This window comes from Aphis gossypii, chromosome 2 (assembly GCF_020184175.1).
Source record: "Aphis gossypii isolate Hap1 chromosome 2, ASM2018417v2, whole genome shotgun sequence".
Taxonomy (NCBI): domain Eukaryota; kingdom Metazoa; phylum Arthropoda; class Insecta; order Hemiptera; family Aphididae; genus Aphis; species Aphis gossypii.
The window spans coordinates 3288127-3312703 of record NC_065531.1 but is presented as its reverse complement, the minus strand read 5'-3'; the positions used below and the strand labels follow the sequence as shown (position 1 = coordinate 3312703).

At 28.6% G+C, this 24577-nt stretch overlaps 1 protein-coding gene across 1 annotated transcript in view; it reads right to left on the bottom strand.

Moving 5' to 3' along the window:
- Positions 1–24577, bottom strand: part of LOC114123676 (semaphorin-2A) — a 347857-nt gene that overhangs the window by 129481 nt on the left and 193799 nt on the right. The gene's annotated exons all lie outside the window — the stretch shown is intronic.

Below are 24577 nucleotides of genomic sequence, written 5' to 3'. Positions count from 1 at the left end.
AGGCAACTCCCGCGTGTTGAATGGAATGATTTTCAGCCGGATATAAAATTGTTTGTACAATATAAACCGGAGCCATGTTTCTGCAGGGTGCTCAGACATATCGGTAATAAAATCTCGTTTTTCTATCCCATTCGACGTTCGAGTCCAAAATGGAATTTTAATCGAGAATGTTTACGTGTACATTTATTTATTTATAGGAAACGAAAAATGTATATTTGAATTTATGTTTGATTTTTTGTTATGACTATTTTTATTTATTTTTATTTTTGTATAAAATATCGTTGTACCTACGTCCTACATACTACGTCGAACTTCATAGAAACCTAATGGATTTTTTTATTATTTAAAAATAAATTTTAATTTTAATATACTGTCAAAATATTATTTGGTCAACTATTTTTAGATTCTATTAGTATTGACTAAGAGTAAGTTGACAGTAATTAAATAATTTTTTTATATCATTTTTAAGATCCAATTTGAATACTTAACATTTATATTATAATATTATGTACATTTATATTATAATATCTAAAATAACTTCTATTTTAAAAAAGTTTATATTAAAAATGAACAGTAAAATCCTCATTTGAGTTCTAAATCTATACAGAATATTTTAAAATTTGTAATCCACATTCTCATATATTAAACAAGTCACTGTGTTAACACAGTTATACTTATTAGGTGTGTTATATTTTATGACATATTGACATTATTTTATTTTCTGTAAAGATAAATTTACTCATACTTTTTGCAAATTACACGATGGTGGTTACACATTTGGGTATGGTGACAAGTGACCATGCATGCAATATGTATGAGTTTATCGTGTATCTCCATGGCCAAGCTGTGTTAAATGGAGGGTAAAGACATTGGGGACTATTATTATGTGTGTACATAGCTATTCGCACGAAAAAAAATACATACGATGGTTTAGAGTAAGGAGTCGACCCTACTTCTCGAAAAACACCTCCCACTATATAGCCTAATACTGCCTCTTAAATCTCCCAACCAAACTTCCGATATCCGCCACGGGAGATTTCAATTTCAAATGCGTCCAAAATAGTCATCTGATCTGTGCTACCTTGCACAGTCAGTAATCCCACGTCAAAGTTTACCTTTCCTTCATTCATTTTTTCCTCGTCACTAACGGAATATTCTATTTGTACTTTCGTATAGGTCTTACTGCATTCACATGTACGTGGATTATTTGGCAAAAAAAAATCCCTTGAAAATGAGGATTTTAGAAGTTTAAGTGATGGTCGGAAAAATACAGTCTGACAAAGCATTCGCTGCTTTTTGTTGGGAATAGTGTCTATGAATTGTGGTATAAAAAATAACCACAAACTTTTTTAGAAACAAAACAAAGTTTTACAAAGGTGTATTATACTTTTTTCTTTCATTACTTTTTTATGATATTTCAAACGTGCACATTTCTAATTTTTTTACACGGAAGTTTTTTTTCACAAATAATAATAGGTCACTTGTAAGGACTGTGTTATTTTAATACTTTTAATTTACCTACTTCTTTTTACAAGTAAATATATATTGGTATCGTGCTTTAATTGGATTAATAAACCTAACACTTTTGTTTCATTATGTTAATTGGTAGAGAGATTCAAACATGAATATAAAGACCATATTTTAATGCTTTTGTATGGATTAAATCAAACGTTCTAAATAAACTTTTATTCTTGTCTAATTTTTTTAGTATATTTTACCTGGTATTAAATTTGACTTAAAATTTAAAATAATTTGAATCAATTAATACAATAGTAATAAAGAAATAAAATAGATCAATAATACCAAAACAAATGTTAAAGATTTTCAAACAATTGAAAAAATTGAATAAATATTAGGAATACATAAATTTTAGAATAAAAATGACACACAAGTTTAATTGGCATATTTAAATTTAAAAATATATTGTTCATAATAACAAAAAGTATATTTTTACAAATGTATTTAACAACATTATTATTTTTCTCGATGTTAAAATATAATATGGTTTAAAACGAATTATTTATGTATACATGTATTTATTTACTTTAAATCTCAAACCAAATAAATAAGTAGGTATTGGAAATATAAAAACTTACTTAAATGTTATAAAATAAGAGATTCAAACACGAGATTTTTTTTCTTCATTGATAAGCCCCGCCCAACTATTGTAAACAATAATGTTATAAAATATGATTTATTCTTTAAAAATACATAGTAATATAATATTGTTTTATAATATTATATTTCTAATTGTTTTACGATTTTATAATTTATTATATCTAAATTTATGACACACGTATATATATATATACATCTAAGTATGTTTAAACAAATTATACGTTCTAGAATATTTGTGAAGATTTTACGCGATCCCCACCCCTATACCAACAGTCACCCACTCACTGGTGACGCGTTATTAGTATCATCAAATCGCAGGGTTTGCTGTCATTTTATTTGTGTAGTGAAAAAAAAATAGTATAGGGGATTTGTTGAAGACCGGAACAAATATTGACCGTAATTTCGATTTCCTGAAACGACCTAATGCAATATTTGTTCGCTGTGGGGGAGGGAGTTACTTGAAAATAATATACATGTCCGGATGACTCCAAGACGCGTATGTGGTTACCTTTGTCAGACACAATATGTATACGGTCCGGTGCGTTATGTTCAATCGAATCTTACTTCTAATGAAATGAATCATACGTTTTTAATAATATAATAACGAAATATGGCTGTATACAATAATATCTTTGTGTACCATGTAATTCACTAATAACATTTTCGCTTTATTGTTATTAAGCTATCTGCTATATACATATATATATATATTTTTTTTTTGTGCAAAATATAATTCTTAGCAAATTTAATAATGAAAAATTATATAAATGGTTTTAGAAATATACACTACCATAACATAGTTTTAAATTGCTGTGGCTTATTAAGTTTTTATACAAACTAGTAATGTGAAAATAATCACAATGGCAATTTAATTTAATGTAAACAATTTAATAAATACTTTTTTTAATAAAGTCTTGAACCACTCGTATATTGCATTAATACTGTTGCATTTATTTTAATTATTTGAGTATTTTAAAAATAAACCATAAGATAACAAATACAACAACTATTTTAACTTAATAAAAATATTATGTTATTCAGTCCCTGAATATCAGTTTTTTAGAGACCACTTAATGTTTCATCTTCATATAATACGAGTATGACAGGTATGTATTATATAATTCAGTTTAAAAATGTAGGGAAAAGGGTACCGCTCTACTATACATTAACTGTCGAGTGGTTCAATATTATGTATGTCTTAGATTTGAATTCAGTGATATATTATTGTATTTAAATAACGATGTTAAGTAAAGTGTTTTTTTGATATAACTATTAAAATTACTTATTTTAATTTTAGGATTACAGTAGGTTGTTTTAATTTTTCTGAAAATATTGTATTTTTGTATAATTCTTTATTAATATTTAATTATTATATTAATTTATATTTATATACAATACTATATTATTAGGTCCAACTCAAAATATTATAACATTTTTTTGTAAATATTAATATTTTCAAAATTCGGATTGATGATAAATATTTTATTTAAATTTAATACTCAATAATAATACGTTCACCCACATGGCTTACAATAATATTTTTTTCGATTTAGTCAATTGCCTAGAAATTATTCATTCATATTATATTTTACTCTATACAATGTTAAGCAAGCATTTTTTAAGACTTATTCCTGAAGGAATAGTATATATCAATTATATTGCTGGAGACCTTTTTTTCGCAACAGTAATTTTTATCGGTCTATTCTAGACGCTTTATCCATATGTTCACGTTTTCCGGTCAAAAGATCGTAATAAACTCGGTTAAGGTTTATGTCCGGCGTGTCTATTGTTACTTGGTATCGTAAATTCGTTCAATCGGCACAAGGAAAGCAAAAAGAAGGAGAGAAAAAAAAGAGCTTAACGAAATTTAATTTAGAGCTCTGCGCCCCTGTGCATTCAATACGGATACGTGGGCCATGTGTGGTTCAATTATTTCGGTTCGTTAAGACTGGCTTCGTTCTTTCCAAATCCTAAGCAGAGATTTCTTCCCCTACTCCTAATGAGTTTCTAGAGGAAAAGAAAAATCGAAGAAAAAGTACATTTTTTTTCACTCATTGAGAAAAGTCCAAAGTTGTTAAACCTCAAACGATTACAATAGAATTTCAAACTATACAATATCATTACAATATTGAATTATATTTATTATGAGGATATAGTTTTATTAATTATCAAATATTACAATCAATTCCTTAAATAATTATTAGAGTCGACCTTTAAATAGTTATAAATAGTTAATATTTAATATTGTAAAAAATATAAATGTTAAAATATACCTACTGTTCAAAATTACTTTATTCTACTAGGTCAATATTAGGAAATTTTATCAATATTTGATATTTACGTAAATCGTATCTATTCTATTAATTCTCTTTTTTTGGTAGTATATTTAATAAAAATTTTATATATTTTACAACGGTAATCTTTATCATATTATTGTTATTAATTTATATAAATAATCTAATATGGAATAGAGTAAAATTTAAAATTTTTAAAGTTTATATGTGTTCTATATTTGAAACTTTAAATTATTGCAGTAATTAATCTTATAATTTTAACATTTTTATTCGAATAGTCATTTATTAAATATATATATAAATAATTTAAGGTAAAAGTTTTGTATTTAATCTAATCTTAATTTCGCAAATTACATTTCTATCATTAGAAAATAACACTATAGTTATTTTTTTTAACAATGCGATGCGTTTATAGATCTCTACTCCATCTGAATATACGATAAGTTATTCTTTGTCTTGTCGAAATTGGATTCCAGGAAAACAAATATCCACTTGAATTTTGAAAAATGCCTATTGGTCTTTGGTTCTGCCCCGAAAACATTGAGCTCATCCGTGGGTCTCATTTGTTCTAATAAATAATCGTTGCAACTGGAATCACGTAGCAACGTAGAGGAAATCCGCAGGGCTCTAACGACTACTTCTTGGCGAGTTGGTGGTAAGGACGGCAAGGGAAGATGGCCGAGTTTATTGGATTTCGTAAACACGTGATAGAAAATTAGATTTGCTGCGACCGAAAAGCACTTTATCTCTGCACTCTTTATCATTCCTTGCTATAAGCTATCCTCACACTTTTTGAAATAAAACAAAAATCTATCTAACCTTACACCCTCGGCAATAGTTGATCGAGGAAAAAAAAGAGGGATACACCTCGTTTCCGGTCACAATTATTATCCCTGGAAAGCGATATTTCTCCAGCAGCGACAGAATTCAATTGTAGAAAAAGTTTATTCCTTTTTTGCCTCAGCCGGAATACGTGACCACTATTCATTGTTGTGCGCGAGAAAACAAATTCTCGGGTCACAATTGCATTTACCACGTGTGTTTTATAAAGGTAAAAAAAAGACTTCCGGGTTACGAAGCGGGACTAAATCATCGTGTTTTATTTATTAATAATAAAAACATGTTTCAAATAATAATAATAAAAATAATAATCTTAATGAGCTATATAGAACTCAGCTGTATTAAATTGCAAAGATGGAAAGCGTAATTAATTGCTATATATGTTCAATTTAAAATCTCCTTATAAGTTATTGTATACTCACATAACATACTATACGTATTATATATGAATATATTTAAAAAATAAATTTGAGTATGCTACCAACAATTGATTGTTTCGAACGATTTTTTTTTTTTTTAAATAACAAAAACTGGCATTCAAAAATATTTTTTTACTTAGTAGAAAATGTGGTTATGCGTTGATGGATTTTATAATATCTTTGATAACATACAAACATTGGCATATGTCTAAAGACTGCCATTGACAGGAAATTAAGCATTGACTAGGAGATGAATAGGAAAAATTGATTAAAAAAAAGATGAACTAAAAATAAAAAACAGATCTGTAAGATGATCAATTTATACTGAATAAAAAATGTATTTTATCATTTATTACATTCTATTTGTTTAAAATTATATCATTATTATTGTAATGTTGTCTACACGATTGAATCGAAATTATCATAGTTAAATAATAGGTACCTATATATTTTATATTTATGCATATTATATCTTCGATACGAATTTCAATACACAGCTTAAATGAAAATAACTTTGAGTCATTTTATACAAATGATAGTAAATAATGAATTACTATGTTAAAATCCTAAAATTCTAATTAAAAAAAATTATTAATCTTTTCAACAACGCCATACTAATATGTATTAAAAGTACATCATACAATTAAACATTAAATCACAACATACATTTCATGTTGTATTGTTTTTATGTATAGATATTAAATTAAAAGTTATATGATGATTGTTATTGTATTACAATAACCTATAACAATAATTAATATAAATAAATTAAAATATAGGAAATGGTACTGATAAAATAACAATATAAAAGTAAATCTTATAAGAAATATATTTATAATTGCCTGTCATTTAGTAAGATTATTTATTAGGTATGAATAGATTTACGAGTGTGAATAACTGAGTACTACAGGTATGTAAATAGTTAAAGAACTTGCTCAAACTGGTATTTAAATCTGCAATTATTACTATACATTTTTTTTGCAATATACAATATCACCTTAATATTTCATATTTTGTGTACAAGGTCACTACTAGGTCTTGATAGAAACTTAATAATATAATTTATCATATATTCATATAAATTTAAATCAATTATAATTTTACAAACTAATCTTAATTTATACAATTTAGACCAATAAGTAAAGGAGCTATTTAGTTTCAAAATCACATATTATTATATTAATGTTTTGTTGATAAGTTTTCTTGAGAATGTTAAAAAAACAATTGCACATTCAACACTTATGTAGATTAAAAACAGTTTCTTAAAATCAATAATTATATTTATACATAGTATATACCACTAATTTTAATAAGAAGCGTGTTTATTTCAGATGAATAATTTATGCTGAGAATAGTTTTTTTAAACGCAACAATTGTCGTGTAAATAAAATGCCTTCACTAGACTACATCTACGTACCTAAGATGCAAGGTGAGTTGCTCGATAGTTATGAAAATGTCTATAAACTTGTTAGTTATTAAATTTGTGTTATATTAGGTGTAAATGGAAAACGATCACAGTTTTATACTATTAACTAGTAATAAAAATCAAAAATCGATTGATTTATTTTATTGAACAATTAATATATAAATTATAATTATTTATAATAATACTTATCAAATCATTAAAAATATATCCAACTGGTGTCCATTTGGTTACCGGTCCTATAGAAATTTCGACAAACCAAAGAAAGAAACGCCGATAATATTCCCGAATCGTTTTATTGGGTGTAAACACTGGAAAGGATGTCTGATAAACGTTCGATAAATTACGTTTAATGGTGTGAAATTAGTGGAGCGGTCGGATTTCCGTACGGTCCATTTACCTTCTCATTTTTTCCTTTTCTCTTTTCACTCACTCTTTCGGCCAATTTTATACCGTCAGGATCAACTACCCTCAAACTCTATGCCAATTGTAGTGTTTGTTACGGTCACATTAAGTTCAATAAACTGATTGTGTAGGATCTCTATAAAGTCATTTGATTATTTGACAACAGACATTTACAAGGCGATAATAAAAAATATTAACTTAAATCACAACTTCATATTGAATAATATTGATTTTCAAAGAAGATTATCCCTTTAAAACGGTTAAGATTATAAATAATATATTAAATACTATATAAATAAAATATTTAAACACCTAATTAAATAATTATGTTTAAACATTATAATGATTCAAAGTATTTTTAGATTTTACGTACCTAATAATAATAATAATATATTGTGTATTCTGTACAGTTCTAAAACACATTACGCAATGTGAAAAGTACAAAAGTTATTAAACTATAATAGTATTTGAGTATTAATATTCAAAACTATAATATCCGAGTATGATAGGAAGATAAATAAAATGCTGGTTAAGTCTATCGATAATATTATTGGGTCTGAATATTTGTTTCATGTTACGTTTGACAATAAACAATCATGATTATATCATTTACTAGATATTGACAAGAAAATGTTTCAAAATGAAATACGCAACTAAATCTTTATATAATATTTCAAATGAATGGTAGAGCTCTGAGCTAATAATTATCGAACATAATAACACCGGTGCAAGATTACCGGAGAAGAAGTATTTTAAGACTTTTGGTTTCCCCCGGAAACGTAATTCTCAAAAGTTTTCCGCGTGCGTATCCGATTACAAAAGACCGCCGGGCACAATCGCCTTAATAATGCCAACGAAATTGGCACACCGATTGGCGCCAAGCTTGGAAACACTTCATTTATGAGTTTTCTCAGCGAACAAATTAAACAAATTGGGCCGATAAAGATATCGTGTTGGCAAAGATCTGTGAAAGAAATCCGATTTGATTATACAAAAAAGGAAATTAGTTACGCCTTAGAGCACGACAATTATGTTAAAAGTAAAGTTATTCGGAGTGAATAAGATCATATAAGTTTCTGACGCAGTAAGAGACGGGCTGTGTGTGAAACGAAGTTAACTAATCCTCGTGTTGAAGTTCAAATTAAATTCACTATATAATATATACGCTATGAGTTTACTTAACATTTGAATTTCAATCTGTCGTAGATAAGAGCGGAGCTCTTAAAAGTTGTCTGCGATCTTCATCTCACGGTAGCGACGACTAGTCATTGTTTTTTCAATTTTAATTCTGACGGTTATTTTTTTTTTTTCAATTCTGTTTATTTTATAATTTCCCTTCTGTATATCTTTGAAGTGGATAGATTTTATAACAAACGAACGATGGAAGACTTAAAAATACAAAAAATAAATAAATAAAGAACACCTCCTGTGCTAAAGCGAAGGGCGATCGAGCGTTAAGATAAAATCGTTTTCTACATTATAGCACAACACACCGTTGTGCGGCTTCGATAATAACCCAATGAGGACCAAAGAAAAGGGTGCGATAAAATCGGCGTTTGATATTTAATTTTGTAAACCTTATACGTTATTTTGAAAATACAAAGAAATATTAGTTTCTATTGATTTTTAATGAATATTCTTAACTACCTACGCAATATATTATGATTAAAATGCATATGCAAAAATATTAAATGTCTTTTGTAGTGTTTAAATAAAATGTTTTTTAAATGTTAACTATAAGTAATACTTTCATATTTATACAGTTTTTAAATAAAAAAATAGTTTTTACTGATAAAACCCAATAAACTCAGACCAATTTTAAAAATGCAAAGTTTAAAGTGATTTAAAATTACAATATATGTAAATTATCTACTGGAAGTTTGATTATAAAGTTGAACTTTAGAGAACAGACGTGTATAATTCAATTGAATAATCTATTAGAGAAAATTTAACATATAATTGGTACCAAACTGTAAAAATAAGTAATGTATTTAGACATACTCACTAAAATAATGTTATATTATATTTTTGATTAAATAGTACAGCAATTTGACCAGTGACGTTCGATTTTAAACACAATTATTTTAACCTAATTTATTTCTGATAAAATATTTGACTTTTTTGTAAAATTATAAAAAAATCAAAAATACACGAACAAAGTAATAATTTTAGACCTTTCAATTTTATTTCTAGTAATTTTTGTATACCATTTATATTTTATTTATAAGTTGTTTTGTTAGATTCCCCTCTTCGAATAATTGTCACAAATAACCTAAAGAGAGTAGGAACTAAGTATAGACTTTTGTGCATTAGCGTGGGATTATTGTTAGAAATGGGGTGTTTTATTTCATAAAAAGAAACACCAGTTAAAGGGGAATAATATTATCGAATATGACGGTGGATAATTATTATGATCAATTGTCAATGTCAGAAAAATACAATTTTATTCCCCTATTTATTCTTTTAACTTTATAATAATTAACAAAGGTCAATATTCTTTCTTAATGTATAGAAAAATTATTGTTCATAATATTATATATTTAGATGAATTATTTGTTAAAATATTTGTACCGTTGATGAAAAATGAAAATAATATTCCAAGTATTTAATGTTGACTGCGGAGTATATACAAAATATTACTATGAGACGGAAAAAGTATTTTTTTTTTTAAGTTTTTTCTTCGTTGTTATGGCAGTTAAGTTTCAAAAGGTTGTATTCCTGAATCCAACTCACTTGACAAAAGTCAAATATTCTTTAATAATACACACAAACACGTGCGATTTAAAAAAAAAAAAACATTTTACTGCATATATGCAATGACTTAGTAGAGCAATGTGAAAAATGTTATTATACTATAACAGAGGTGGATAATCCAGGCGCCTTCTAACCGTTAAACTGTATAAGTGGAGTCATATTCACACCGGTTAACTCTCAATTTACATAATATTCAATAGAAGTTAAAACGTTTAATATTCACAAACGCATATTTTTTCAGTACCCTGAGCCTATTGAAATGCACGTCTGCATGAAAGTAGTCGGAATTAAGAACTAAGAGAGTTCAGGTAAAATAAAAATTGTTTTTATAATCCCTGAAGTAAAGAGTTCATTACATTCTAGTAGGTATAGCAAATATACTTTTAACATAGTTTTGAAGTACAAACTTTGTGGTTAGGACTCATTTCTCATATGTCATTGGTAAACTATCAGATAGATATTATTTTTGAAACTTTTCAAAAATAAGTGAATAACCAACTTATAGAAGTAACATCTTAACGGGGGACTGAATGGAATCAAAAGGATAATGTAATTTTATCGATTTTCAAAACCCTCGTATTGGCTATTAGCAATAAACATCATTATACTATATTGGCCATAAGTCATAAACTCATAACACAAACATATACAATGTATTGAAATGTTTCTAGCCAATACTTTTAAATATAAAGACAAAAATTATTTGTAATATATATTTACAAAATAAATTTTACAGGGTCAAACCAATAATAGTTCTTAAATTTAAACAATTATATTTAAACTCTGTGCGTGTATGCAACACTTCGGAAAATATGTTTTAAATGAAAATTTAAGAATATTACCTATTTAAAATGATTACATATTATTATAGGTATGGGTTATTTTATAATATATCAATTATTTTTCCTATTTATATATGTGTATTAGTTTTTTATTAAAATAAATTATACGAGTGGATATCAAAATAAAACTCTATAATGATATTAAATAATTGAATAATTCAGAGTATGATGTTAAGTCACATAGTGTACATAGTACATTAACTAACTGGAGCTTTTATATTTATTGCCGCGTGGAATAACAACAACTGCAGATAATAAAAAACAAAAAATTAACCCGTTTCGGACTGCGGTCGTACATGAAAAAGTATTATTACGAGTATTTCCCATCCCCCTCCACCACAATGACACTTAACCGAGTCTCCTACAACGCCCCCCCCCCGACCCATCATAATAACCCTCCCCCACGTATAACCTTCGGGTTATTATTACGAATAACGCATCGGGTACCCTGCACCGGCAATCGTCTTGTACCCTGCAGAAAATAACCCGTGTGCAGCATTATTGTGCAGGCGACTGTTCAAGAGTTATCGTGCCGAAACGCCGGGCGATCGTATTCTCAGGACTCGGGAAACGATTCGGTCGTGGGAAGGGAGGTAAGGGGTGGCTCCAGAATCTCGGACAGGGTTTTCTCGAATTTCACGGGTCGTTTGCGTCGTCGCCGGCCGTTTAATAAATCGCGCGCACTGCAGACCCACCAACCGCCCAGACCGCGAACCGCCGTAGAAACGTAATTAAAATCAAATTAATCCACGCCGTCCGGCCGCCGCCGCCGCCCCGGGGGATAGGAGGAGAACGTACAACAACCGTCTACTTCCGCGACTAATTGTGTCGTCGGTCGCATTTATATTATTACTACATAATAATTCGGTTTCGTGCCGCCAAACGTACGTTTACGGCTATTAATATTATAATAATCGATGTAATTATTGTTATTATAACGCATAATATTATTACGCGCTCTGCGAGTCTTAAGCGATCGCGACACGATTATCGCATGTCGCGATACGTACGTGCCTCGGCAGAAACGACGACGACAAAATACCCGAGCTTAGCGCGCCTCGTCCAACACCGTTCTGTCGTGTACGATTGCGCGGCGGTCGGGACTGACATCGAGAAGTGTGCAACCGGAAATAAACGCAGTTGGTTTTATTTTTTATTTTTTGTTTTACACACGATATAATATACGGCGTGGTATTGCCGGAAGGTAACGAATAAATAAGTGTTCTTATTTACAGGGATCGCCTTTGTGGGGAACACGTATTTTATTCATATAATATTTCTAAGGTTCGGCATTCGGTGTTCGTAAACGGCGTAAGAAATAAAATATTCCACTCGATTATATTGCGGCAGATACAACGTTAATATAGTATACACTGCTGGTACTGCATAATATTATAATAATATACTTTTTATCATCCAGATTTTTTTTCTGGTAAATATTCGAATGATATCCGAATGTTCGATTTCAAAGAATTTGTGGCTATTACGAATAATTGTAGTACTGTGATAGCTTTTTCTACTGGAGATAATTTATCGACGGTTGAGTATTATACCTAGTCACTTTATTCCCAAAACGTTTAATTTTTTTTATTTTTTTATTTTAAAATATTCACTTTATAATCTATAGAAATTATTGTAATGTGGTCATATATTTTTGTATTGGAAAAAGGGGGGAAAACCAGAAAACCAGAAGTCCAGAACAAATGTATGACCCTACACATCATTTATAATTTATTTTCGTTGAAATCCTTTAATAGTAGGTACATAGCGAAATAATAAACGATGATTTAATTAAAAAATTTAATTCGTGTAAAATACAATATAAAATTACCATAAATAAAATAAAAATGATTGTCATTCAACAAATATTGATGAAATCAGAACAATTGACATAAACGACAGTTGGGTTATAGCATCATAGTTAACTACCACAAATCACAATTAAAAAAAAAATATTATTCACTCATTAAAAAAAACGTAATGTCATAGTGCTGTCTGACCAAATTAACTGAATAATTGAGTAGTTAAGCTCATAAAAAAAAAAAAATAATAATAATAATAATAAAAAAAATACATTAGTATATATTATGTTTATTTTACTGACTATTCATAAACTGTTTCAACAGTATATTTGCAGGTTGCAAAGAGATATTAAATAAAAAACAATTTTAGATGTTGCTAACCATTCCCTCCTCCCATAAAAAATAACTTTATAGAACTATTTAAAATTTTTAAAATAGCGAACAAGTATACTCTTTACTTAATAATACCATTGCCTACCTTTTTATCGTTGTATGGCAAATCAATAACAAATATGTTGCTAGTTTGGCGAACAATCCTCATACAAAAGGTTATAATACTACCATAAATTCATTTCTTCTTGCCTGCATAATAGGCACTTATTCAAAATTATTAGATAGTAAAAAAAATCATTAAATATAAAATTAAATAATGTGTTTATGTGTGAATTATAATAGTATTATGTAAAGTTTAATACCATCCAAAATATAATAACAACATAATAAGTTAAAAATCAATTTTTTATTCTTATTATTTTAAATTTATTTGAATGTGAAGTATCTATTGGACTTTTTATGCATATTTATATATTATATAAAAAGGCTAAGGTAGGTAACATTAAACAAAAACGTGAATTATTTGAAGTTAAACTTTAAAGCATAATATTATACATTCTTCTAAACAACGCACATAACATTATTTTATATCAAAAGTATTTACAAGTCGTAAGCCTAGTTGGTATGTATTTGATTAAAGTCTAACGAATCGGTCAGATTCGTGAAATGACAAATTCCGAACGCAGTCGAGGTAAAAGCTAGCTTACGACGTAAATATCTGAAAGACCATTTGTTTAGTCTGATTTAAGGATTTCAACCAGACCACAAACACACTCACACTCAAATACGCACACACTTATACGCACTTAAATCTACGAGTATCTTTTTTCAGTTCTATACCAAATTTAAATATCTTAACAATAACGGTCAAAAGTCCAGATAGATTTTATATACATTATGTATGGATTATAAAAGACTTAAACGAATAACAACAAAAAGCATGGAATCATATACTTATACCAAAATAAATTATGTTAAAGATAAAAATATGTATTACGACTAAATACATATTTTCAAAACTAGTTAAATTTGTATTTAAAATTATACTTCGATACATGAAAGACAATTGTTTATAAAAATGTTTAGTCGATATATTATACAAATTCAAAGAGTTTTTTTTTCCGACATACCTACATAATATATATTTTTTGTTTGAATATTAAAATTATTTTCTTTCTTATTATAATTTTTCAAATTAAAAAAAAAAACAATCTATAAACATAAACATGAAATGCTTGAGGGTTGATGTCCCTCTATTATATCCGGTAAACATGGTATAGCGGTAGCTTTTGGAATTCGGAAACAAATAAAGATACTGGCCGACGACCCTGGGAGGACGTAAGGTCCGGGAAGAAAAAAATCGTTTCAAAGAAAATGACCCTTATAATAACAATAACACAGACTGAAAATGTCCAAGGGTGGTTGGCGGTGCGGTGGCGGGTGTGTAGATCTCTTTTTGGCCCGGGACTTTGACAGGGTGAAATTATTACGGGGAGGCGTATCCCCCGGGGTCGGGTATCGGACGGTTGTACCCTTACAAACCCTGCGCACGTGGTAGACGATACCATGAGGGAAACAGCCATCCCTTCTCTCTCAATATTACACACGAACATACATACTCGGGATACTAAACGTCAACCGGCAATAAATCCGAAAACGACGACAAGATAAACGCATTAGTAATACAAAGTGGCCGGGTCCCCGGCATCGGGCTCGTTCAGGAAATTAACAAGGAATAACCGGCCCTCCGCGGAACCAGGCTGTAGATAAATACATTTCCGGGACATTAACTAAATTTGAAAGTTTCAAATGAACTTGTGCATATAATGCACTTCATATTATTATAGATCTATACTCGTGTACAATATTTCCACCATGCGCATGATGGATGTCTCAGTAAATTAAATGTGTGCGTTAGAAAATCACTTTACCGCGCGTACTACTATTTTTACAGTAAATCACAACGCGGAAAATGTCTCTTTAAACTTTTTTGCACGTCCCCGGGCGTCGGCGCGTGACTTCGAATGTAGCCTTAATGCGACGTGTAATAGTCATTTTTCAATATATCAGTCTACAGTACCTTCCACAACTTAAAAGTGAATTATCGTTTCGAGAGAATAAAGATGATGTGTTGCACTTACTGCAAGTTAAAAGTATCAACAATTATACTATTATTCGTTCAAGGTAATTTAATTAAATCAACATTTTTTTTTGTGTATAAATTACTTTAATCATATCTATATGCGGGGAAAAAGAGAAATTGTTTTATAATACTATATTTGTACAAAAATCTGATACGCAAGTTTTATATACTTATTATACTTATTACCTATATAAAATTGTATTTTAATTTCATTCGATTTGAACGTAAGGAGACTTAAAACTAGTTATCACGTTAACGATGATCGGATGATAGGACTCAAATAAGTTAAATTACTCACTCAACATTGTTATGTTATAATATTTAGTCTTTAAATTAAATATTCATATACATAAAATTAAATGATTATTATTGTTATTGTATTTTTTTTTTAATATTCAAACGAAAATATTTTGAAAATAAAAAAAATTAAATAAAAATAATATTAATTTTATCGAATAATCTACTTTATTTTATATTTTGTGAATAATAAACACTATATTGTTATAACTATAGACCTGACATAGGAAAGGCAAATAATAATTGCATGATAAATCATTTTACTCGGGGAAAAACCAAACTTTATAGTTTAAAATTACGAAGATATTTATTGGGATTGCGTTTTGGGGGTTGAGTTGAGGCTACATCATGTTTTCCAAGCACGTACTTTTATGGAAGGGGCAACACGTATTTACCTGGAAAATCGACACACTACATCTCCTCCCTTAGTTGTTCGCAACTTTTGCTCAAACATGCAAACACATTTTGAATAAGTTGAATTTTGTTTAAAAAGAATAAAGGAGATATTCGACATAAAAATTCTAAAAATACACATTCAAATTATTTTGGAAGACTATAAAAGAAATATTATAATATTAGTGTGTACATATTTTTGTATGTATAAAGTGTATTTTAAAATATTTTTTGATGCTATTTATGTATATATTTTTTGAATACCAAGACAAAAATACCATTCTTTACATTTATTATTCCATAATTCCATACATAGATTTATGATGATGCGTCAATAATATTAAATTAAAATATCAATATATTTATTTTTATTATACATTTTTTAGATTTAACAATATTTAAAATACAAGATTATTCTATATAAGTGTCTATACTATTAAATACAATTTAAAAGTTTTTAAATATGTTATTTTTACATAATTTTTGGCAAAAAAAAATATTTTTAAAAGAAAAATTTATATTGTAATAACTTTTTTAAATTTTTGAATGACAATATATATTTTTCATTTCATATTTCTAATCATAATATTGCTTAGAGAATTACGATTTATCATATATAAAAATTTAATACTAAATGAGTGTTCAATTAATTTTTATGTTTAAGTTTATTAAGTTTAGATAAGTGGAGTACCCAGTGGAACAATACAATTTTTGTGATACCTGTCTTTGTGACACTTTAATCTGTTCATCGGTACTTATAACTAATTCCTTTGAAATTCAGTAATTTCATATTAAATTACACCAAAAAAAATATTTCCTTGGAATTTTAAATTAAAAAGGACACCTATGACGTCATTTAAAAAAGTAAAAATTTAAAAATTATTTCAATAAATAATATTGTGAAATTGTTTAAAAATATTGTTATACAAGATAGATAATTATTTTTTTTAAATAAGTTAAAACTTCAAAATAATAAGCCTAAACAATTAAACAAATCACCTTACATACATACAGATGAGGTTACTATAATTTTTGATATTAATAATTTTTATATGATACTTAAACACGAGAAATAGTTTATTTTAAAGCGTTCTTAGATATTCATGGAATACGACTCCATCGGAACTCTACGATAACGACTTTCATCGAATAGGTACCTACATGGTTCTGGTACATGTCGGTCGTATTTAAGCGAACGTTGATGGTAAATAAAGTGCATGAGGGCTTCTTTTTATATTTTTTATACTCATTTTTGACGATGTTGTGTGAGTTAAACGTCTTAGGGTGTAGTGATAAAGAATGGAAGGTCGGGTAAGAGAGAGCATAAACCGCGTTCGCCTGGTTTAGAATACTAAACGGGACAAAGACATTAAAAACTCTGGGCGTCGTTAAATATTTGGGTTCCAAGCCTACGACGATGACCGGTTACATGGCGGTAGCGGTGAAAGAGGGAGATAATAGCAAAATGATAAAAATATATACACGTTGGAAGTGATCATTTACAGTGGTCGTTTCCCCGGACAAATGGATATAAAAATGACTTCGGAAAGCGCCGGCAATAAATTGAATTGCCCCACCGCCGTAGTAGCCTCTACCCACCACATCTCAAACATAACGTAGGTAAAGTCAATGGTAGTCGAGATATGAACAAAGTATACACTTTGTATTCACTGTTCAATCGCCATATCTGGCGTCCCGGACAGAAGTCCTCGAAGTTTCGTGAAATAATTTCCTGGATCGATTGTTATTGCTCCTTATCCTGTATACTGATATACATTCACCGGAGAGTTCGGATGGGACGGGAGTGTAAAGAAATCCACGTAGAAATAACGACTCTATATTCGATTTATATTGTTATCATCGTTAGGGAGAAAACGGCGGTGCGACGCGGCGTGCTTCTTTTTCTTCTTTCCCCTTAAACACGACTGCATGGTTATATACGTGTATATATCTATGTGTACGCGCTATCATGTCTGGTTCGTTTATTATTATTTTCTTGCTTCTAGCCGGAAGCTGTTTAAAACAACCCCTCCAAGATGGATTATCCACGGATGCTCGTGGGAGGAGAGCAAACACGATATTTAAACTTTACTATCAAAGAGCAACGTTTATACTGGTCTGTATTCACGGACGGGGAAGGTGAGGTGTATGAAAAAAAATCGGTATATATATACATAATGTTATTTAATCGTGTACCACGCCATATTGTGTTAACAGATCCAGGGTGTCTCAAACAATCTTTTTGTAAGCGAGAAGTATAATGTTTTTTTTTTACTTTTTCTCCTATCTGTTTTAATTTTCATTTGTCTTAAAATGTTTAATAATTCTCGATATTCGGTTTTTTATAATTCAACAGCTATAATATAATATTTAACATTTTACCCTAAACCATATAAGATTTAAGTATTATAAAAATGTGTTGATAATATACTATACATTTAAATTATTTCATCCGATTAAGATATTTTACGATAAGTATTAACTTTTATAGATAGGTAACCATAAATATTATTTCATAGCTTTAAACATACAAATATAACACAGCAAAATGTATGAATATATTTTATGTTATTTATTTATAATGATAATGAAATTTTATATCCGTTACAGTTATTTTCGAACGCAATGTATTGAAATAACAATATTTTAATATAGGTAATGATCTTCCAAAATATATTAAATTTCCGTATAATAATATTATATTATATATTGTCTTATATTTTTAGAAGGACTTAAACAATTAATTATTTGTTTATCGATTCCTGGTATTATTGACGTCAGTAGAATAAATTTATTATAAATTTATAAATTGTATTAATTAAAAATATAAATATAGTATTATTATTTTATGCTGATCTTATTATACTTATACTTTTACACAGTAAAATTATATCCATTAAGTTATTTCTATTGTTATGACTTTTTTATGAGGTTTTAGAATATACGAGTGTCGAGTATAAGCTAATTAATGTTAATAACAATATAACTTGCTATATGGACAATATGTTGTCTTTAGTTTAAATTATACGAATTTCCTTAATGCTTATTATAAATCATATTAATATCAGGTATAAACACATAGATATTATTTTGTTTAATAATCATTAATCAGTTATGTGTATATAGTACACGTTAAAGAGCATTATAAGTAGCAAATACAGAAGTAATCAAACCCACGTGTTACCGGAGAGTTTTATGTTCATATTTTCATATCATTAAAATAAAATGTATAATACCTAATAGTAATTTGGATGGACTTTTCGAAGAGCAATTTTGTTACTATTAATGCTCAATAATAATATATTATTATCGAATATACAATTTTAATTTGGATCCCTGCTGTATTAGATATGAATTCATAAAACCAAATGGAAACATAAGAAAATATATCTATTAATAAATAATAACGTTATTATATCGTTTTTATTTATATTTGCGTATTCCATAGAATAATACATTAAACATGGAAAGAGGGAACGGTTTTTTATCGTTATTTTTATTTGTCCTCTAGGGGATGCAAAAGTTTTATAAAATGCCAAAAGTGTAATCGGGCAAGACTAAAAAAATATATAAGGAATATTTTCTGACAGTTTTATATAAAATTAAAGCTTATTAAAATACAAATATCATTAAAAATGCAATCAAATAAATTTTAATGATAATGGTAAAATAATTAACGATATAAATAAACTCTAGTTAAATAACTAAGCTTATATTATTTTATGATTTTAGTTCGCTAAATACAAATTTAATTGTTCATAATATGCAGTACCTATATTGATGGATTTTCACCAAACCTGATTGTTTCTATTTAAGTTTAATAAAAAAAAATATTTACATTTAACAAATAGTAATAATTCATTACTATATTTATTATATTAGAATAGAAATATAAAGAAAAAATGTGCATACATTATTAAAAAAAATTATACTACAAAAAACTTATTCATTCTATATCATATTCGCCAATGAGATAGGTACTTACTATAGTTAGAATTTACATGAAATAATAAATTAAATAATATATGGTGGTTAAGTATTATAAATTATAATAATAATACTACCGCGTATTATAATATTACATTATTATACAATGAATATTTAGATAGTTCAATGAACAAGAGATATCTTATAGTTATGAAATATTGAGAAGGTTATACGAGAAACATTTTTTTCTTTTCTGATACTCATTTTAAAAATGTATTTAACATTGATAAAAATATTATGAATTACTCCAATAAACAATATTGTTTATATAATGAGTACCACTAAACAAAACTTTCAATATTCAAAGAAAATTTTAATAGTTGCTACGTTTTAATAAAAAAAAAATATAATATTAATTGTAAATAGTCTTCAGTAATTTTTTTGAGCATAGTTTATATACTAAAAATATTATTAAGCTGTTTAAACATATGTTGTTTAAGACGTTGAAGTAAAATAAATCTTTATACGCATAGTTTACTTTGCCAATCGCAGAGGTACTAGTGGGGCGATATAATAATATATGCAGTAACATAATAATTCATAATAAAAATCTGCAATGAAAAATATTTGTTGGCTCAAAATAAAATATTCAACACCATTTGTGATCGTTTTTTGGTACAATACATTGACTTTTGAATTCAAATGGACGTATCGTGTTGGTCAACCCAAAGATAGAACGTTTTAAATGGAATTGCTGCTGTAGTAGAATGACATTAGGCACATATATATATATACATACGTATATGTGTATAAATGTGTGAGTATATATGAAATTGGCAAAGGCCATATAATTTTTCTCACGTATAACCAAAGCAACCATATAATAATAATAATAATAATCATAACAGTTATGTATGTATAAGAAGTCAAGTCGAGTTATGCAGTGCGTGGTCAATAGGAGGGAAAAGGGACGCAATGCGTCTGTTTCGGACCCGCCAATTTTATGTGACTTTTAAAGGGCACGTATATCCGTTTCTCTAGCTCGAAAGAAATAGGAAATGCTCCTTTAGACGCAATCATAAAATACATGTATAAAGTTGTAGGAAAAATTTATTCAAAACGCCCTTCCTTCAGCCAACCACCGTCGCAGAACAAGTACGGCGGTAAAAACACGAAAAGGTGTAGGTACGCGCACACGTTTTACATATTGCTAGTCCGATCACACGATAACCTTTTCTAAGTATCATGGTAAAACAATACCAGAAGTTTTATAACACATTTCAATCCCCTACCACATCTAACCTAACCACCACCACGCTTCACCGTATGTTTTTATTGTCTTTTATGTAGACAACGGACACAGATGTCACACGTATACTTCACGCTGCTCACGTGCAATTGCTCTACACAATTTATAAATTCGTAATATCTCTCAAGTAACGACGTTAATTATCATAAAAATACATTTAGAAAAATTAAAATATTTTAATATTAAAACACGGACATAACATGGATACTAGGCACGTGATACACGTTTTATAACACCTTGCCAGTAAAATAGTGTTATTGCTTAATAATATAATATAATAATATTTTTATAAAAAACATGGGCAATGATAAGTAATCGCCAGATTGTCCAGGGCGATTAGTAGCAGTTCTTGATATACCTCCTATATTAGATTTTAGTTATAGTTTAAGTCGTGACTATTATTTAAAACTAATGTTTTGAGTACATATTATGTACTTAATATATTTTAATTATATTTTAGATTTGTCAATATATATATTAATACAACATAAAATTTGTATACTTCGTTACATTTAATATAACTAATTGTTCCACTCTTTGCATTGCTAGTTTTCGTAAGGTATTGTGTAGACTAAAGAACACTTAAAGAAACTATATTACTATAATTACCCCTGAGAAATACATGGCAATTGGATGTCATTTACAATAGAGTTACATGCAATTATTTTTAAAGCACTTGTTTAACTATACTAAAAAGTTATAAGTAATTACGGTAAAAAAAAATAACAATTATGGCATGCAACACTAATACATTTTACATTTCACTTTAAATTTAAAATTATTGTAAAAACGTATTAGTTGATTATATATTTTTAGTATTTTTAAATGCATACTATTCATTATTTTATTTTAAAGTTTTTACAAAGTGATATTATTTTATTTTATACTTTTCAGTGAGATCGATCACATTTTTCAATTAACCGTTATGTACTTATGTAAAATCAGAAAATAAATTCAGAGAACAATTTAAATTAAACAAAAATTTTCCAAAAAAACATCTTCACAAGTTTTTGTTAGAGTCAATATTTACTATGTGTACAATGTTTTTTCGATGTAATTTATTTTTCCATGAAGTCATAAGCATATTACCCATTTAAATTTGACAAAGTTATTTATGTGTACAATTTTAATAACGCATACCTACATTCAAAGTGAAATATTTGCAATCCAAAGAGTTCTGATGTAATAAAATATGTAGGTATATACAACAACAATGAATTGTTGTGCATTTTTGTATTTTGCAGACATTTCATGATTATATTTACAATAAAATGAAAATATTATAAACAAAATCGATTTGATACAGAAATGTATGAAAAAAAGTCATACGTATGTGCTTGCAGACAGTCAGTTGTGCAATACGTGTACCTAAATACATTTTTTAAACAAACAATGTACAGCCAAAGTCGTTATTGTCTATTGGCACATCGTCACACGCTCAACGGTATTTATTGTATTTACTGATCTATCACCGAAATCTAACTATATCAAAAATACACAATGTATTATAATAATTTTGGAAAAATAAACCCCGATGGCCCGATAGTATTCAGTAACCACTACTTATCAGTAATTTAATTTCTATATTTTTGAGCAATAGTAATTTGCTCACTTATTTAAAAATTAATTCCTATTTTTTTAAAATTATAAAATAATTATATTCCTTAGCTGTTATGTTCTATACATCAGAATAAAGATAAGTTGTATGACTTATCAAGTTGAATTTAAAATACATCTTATTTAATACAATTTCAAGAACTTTTAAAATTAATGCGTTACAAAACTTATTTTATAAAAACGAACATACCATCCCCCGTTTTAATGCCATGTAATTAGTAGGGGTGCTCTGAAAATACAAAAAAAAATAGGCAGTGGAACTCTGTCCTACTGCACCCTTACAACAATTCAAGCACTAATATTACCTAATGTCGTATGGTACTATAATAGTAATTAGTCATGCCTGCTGTATGCAAGCTGATGTTCAGTTGTATTTTAGGGACGCTTAATTTTGACAAACTTAAATATATCTCCCTATTGACGTTTTAAAAATGTCTGTTCCCTTTACCATGAAGTATTAGTATCTATTGTGCAATAGAGGAGTATAAGCAATAATAAATAAAACATAATATTATAAATTACGTTTAACAATACACGTGTTTACTATTAATTTGAAAAATAAAAAATATTTGTTTAAATTTTGATGGAATTATAATTAAAAATATAATTAACGATAACATATTTTTTTTTTTTACCAAAATAGCTAACCGAAATTCAAGAATTAACAATTGTCTTTAAAACCGGACCAAAGTAGAAACCGAATAACTTCCAAATTACTTATATGGTAATTAAATCCAACGGTCTGAGCATAGGATATTATGCCTAACCTATTGCTGCGAATCATATACAGCGAAATGTGCGTCGTAACGTGCCCAACACTGCAGTGTTGTTATTATTATTATCATCATCGCATCGTCGTAATAATAATAATAATCTATCGTAGTAAATAAAAATGCGGTTTACACGTGCAGTAATAACCGTTTGTTTTGCATAATATAATAATACTGTTATAACGACGATTCAGCCGACGTTACAAGTCGAAGGCTCTTCGCGGGCTAACGTTTCATAATATTACATCGTTGCCGCCGCGTGATCGATTTGTCGAACAAAGAAAACTCACACTATTGCCGCCGCCGATAATATTATTCTATCCACCCTCTATAATGTGTATATATATATATATAACAACTACGACACGACTGCGGTATATACAACACACGCGTATTATACACGGTTGTTGGTGAGCGGTAACTCCCGCGCATTCGAGAAATCCAATCCCTCCGCGGTCGATCCGGTTACACGACGACAAGAAATGCTACACGCTCGCTTACAAAACGCACTTTCCTCGGCTGTCCGCGGTGTGCGTGTAAAACACATCTCCCACCTGGACCGTCAGCCTCCCCTGCACACCCTTTGCCGTCACACCGACTCGTATCGCCGACACCGCTCTTTTCTCCTCGGCGGCGTCTGATTTAGACAGACACTGCACCGCAGCTATACATCGAAACTCAGCTGCTATACGTACAACCACCTTAGAGTGTATTGGCGTGTATATTATTATTATGATGCTATCGGATGTCGTCCATCCCGTCAAGGAACGTTCGACTCCGTAATGATATTATACACAGTATACACGGTTCTTTCTCGTCCGAAGAAAACCGTCATCGCGGTGCACTTCTCTCTATCCACTGTAAAAGCACCGTCGCCGACACGATAATAAA